Here is a 3,249-nt window from a genome sequence, read left to right on the forward strand (position 1 = left end):
AAATCTCAATAGCAGGAAAGAGGTTCTCACTTCCATCAAGAAAGAAGAGTGGGGAGTGGAAGATGTCTTCCAGACCTGAGATACCTGAGCTGAACCAGGAAGCAGAAAGTTATGACAAGAGAGAAGTGGCCAAAAAAGCAGTGACTCACCCCCTCCCCCATCCTGCATTCATTGTTTGTTCCCCAAATCCTCTCACCCTCTCCATCTCCCCGACCCCACATCTCTGAGAAACCACTGCATTATATCTGAACTGATTGTGAGTATGTATATACAGCTCATTTTAAAAGAGATTTAACTGTGGAAGTGTAGGGTATGTGAGTGAATATCATATCAAGAAAACCACAAACACACACACAAAAACAACCAATGGTTCCCATAGGTGAAGGGAAAAGAGTTGTTATGTAGGGGGCATGGAGTTGATCTCAATGGTGATAGAATGATTTGAAAAAGGATATCAAAAATGGTTGTACAACACACGAGTGTAATCAATGACACTGAATTATACAAGTAGAAGTTGTGGAATTGGACAATGTTCTGTTTTGTATATTTTTGCCAAAATTAGAAAAAAAAAATTAAATGAATAACAATGACTACAAGGAAGAAGAAAATGTTCTAGAATTGAATGTGGTGGAAATTGTACAACCCTTTTGATATGATTGAGTGATTGAATTGTGTGACATGTGGATGAAGTGCTAAAAATATAAAATATAAAAATAGTCCAAAATATTGATGGCAACATACGTACAAATATGCTTGATACAATTGATGTATGGATTGTTGTAAGAGCTGTAAAAGCCTCCCAAAATGATATTTTAATAAAATAAAAAAAAGCTGTGGCAGGAGAGGCAGCAACATTAAGAGCATGAGAGAAAACAATGGATTTCCCAGGTCAAAAAGCACAAAGGCTGAGTGCTTCTGGCTAAGAGGTTTACTTATCAAACACTGTACTTCAAAGGCAGTTAACTGAACACTTTCAGACTGAGGCTTATTGGCATTATTGGCAGAGTTACGAAAACATGTGGAAAACTTGCCGTAGTAGGGCAAGGCCAAGGGAACATGTGGCTTAGAGATGGAGGACCAGAAATAGAGTATGGCCATGGCTCAGAAGAGAAGTCCCTGACCAAAGAACTACCTCTATCTTCAATATGCCTGAGTTCAAATCTGTGAACCTCCCTAATAAGCCCTATAATCTTGGTGGGGAGATCCTAGGTATTGGTAAGCAGAAATGGACTGAAATTGGTTGTTTTCAAGCAAACATTTTTGTCCGGTTTGTAGTTGCATTTGAAGCAATTGAAAATACCATGGGTGGTGTCAGCTACACCTTAGTTCTCAACGCGACATCTTTGTTCTTTAATGCTTTAAGTAGGACTTATACAGCATATTTTCTTACTGCAATGTTATTTGATTTCTTGACTAGTGTTTCCATGAGCATTGATTGTGGATCCAAGTATAATGAAATTCTTGCCTTCAATATTTTCTCCATTAATATGATGATAATTATTAATCTAGTTGTGAGTGTTTTTGTTTTTTTTACATTGAGTTCTAATCTAATTCAGGCTTGAATTGTGGTATTGGTGAAAAATATCGAACAAATTGACCTTGGAAGAAGTAAAGTCAGTATGTTCCTTTGAACCAACGATTGTGAGCCTTAGCCTCATATACTTTAGATAAGTCACCTGGAGGGACAAGTCCTTGAAGAAGTATAAAATAAAGGATCAGCAAAGAAGAGGGAGATCCTCGTCTTAGGCGGCAATTGGGTCTAGCATAGCAACAACTGCAAAGAGCAAAGAGTGTTTGTTCTGTTGTACATGAAGTCACGCATTTATCAGTAGAAATAGACTCAGTTCCACCTATCAAAACTGACTCAGTTCCACCTAACAGGAAGAACATATCATAGGTTGACATGAGAGTCCTCTACTCTCTCTCTCTCTCTCTCTCTCTCTCTCTCTCTCTCTCTCTCTCTCTCTCTCTCTTGCTCTCTCTTGCTCTCGCTCTCTCACTCTCTGGCTGTTTCAGCTATTTATGGGTTCTTGCAATTTCATGGAAATTCTAAGATTGGCTTTTACATTTCTGCAGAGAAGACTTTGTATTTTTAATGATTATATTGAATCTATAGATTGCTGTGGGAAACATCTCTTAACAATAGTAAGTTGTCTTCCGATCCATGATTACAGAACGTCTTTCAATTTATTTAAGTTTTCTTTAAAAATTTCCCCCAGTAATTATTTATAACTTCCAGTTAACAAATGTTTCAGTCCCCTAGTTAAATTAGATTCTATTATTATTTTAGATGCCATGGTAAATGTAATGTCCACATATACATTCTTTCTTTTATTTCCTTTAGAGAATAAACTTTGCTGACATGCAGAAACATCTGTTTATGTGTTAACTTTGTATCCTATCACTTGACTGAATTCTTTTATTAGGGCTACTCCAGTTCTTTTGGATTCCTTGGGGTTTTCTCAATAGACTATCATGCCATCAGAGAAAAAAGACAGTGTTACTTTTCCCTCCCTGGTTTGGATACCTTTTAGTTCTTTTGTTGCCTAGTTGTTCTCACTAGGACTTCTACTACAATCTTGAATAGAAATGATGAGCGAGGACATCCATGTCTTCTTCTTCCTGATATTAAAGCTCTCAAATTACTCCATTGTGTAAGAGAGCTGTGGAATTTTTCACCGATTCTGTTTATCAAATTGAAGAATTCCCTTTTTATTACTAGCTTGTTTGTGACCATATTTTTCATAAAAATACATAAATAAAATAATTGCAGTTATAGTAAACACATAGGCAGTCTAATCCTATTTCAATCACAGAGGAAATAAGCCAATGTTTTAATAGTAAGGACAGTCTGGCATAAATAGGCTAACTTTCAATAAAATATATAGGCAAAAGCTCCTTTTGTAAGATTTGTATAAATATTATAAGAGGGTCAAATTAACTGGACCTAAAGCTTGGTTTCATTGCTTGTTGATTTTCACATGTCAGACAAAATTCAATGTCTGAAGAAGAATCACTAAGTATCAATTAATCCCACAAACCTGAACATGCCCTAATTAACTAGGGAACTTTCTAGTACTTCAATGCATTACATATAAAACTGTGGTTCTTCTTAAGTAGTGATTTAAAAAGTCAATGATTACTGACAGGAATAATAGTATATTTTTACCAAAGCCTACCAGAGAAGTCAGGTAAAAGAAAAAAGAATCTGCCACTTTAAGTCCAGAAACTATGTTAATTTAGCAAAAC

This window comes from Tenrec ecaudatus, chromosome 5 (assembly GCF_050624435.1).
Source record: "Tenrec ecaudatus isolate mTenEca1 chromosome 5, mTenEca1.hap1, whole genome shotgun sequence".
Taxonomy (NCBI): Eukaryota; Metazoa; Chordata; class Mammalia; order Afrosoricida; family Tenrecidae; genus Tenrec; species Tenrec ecaudatus.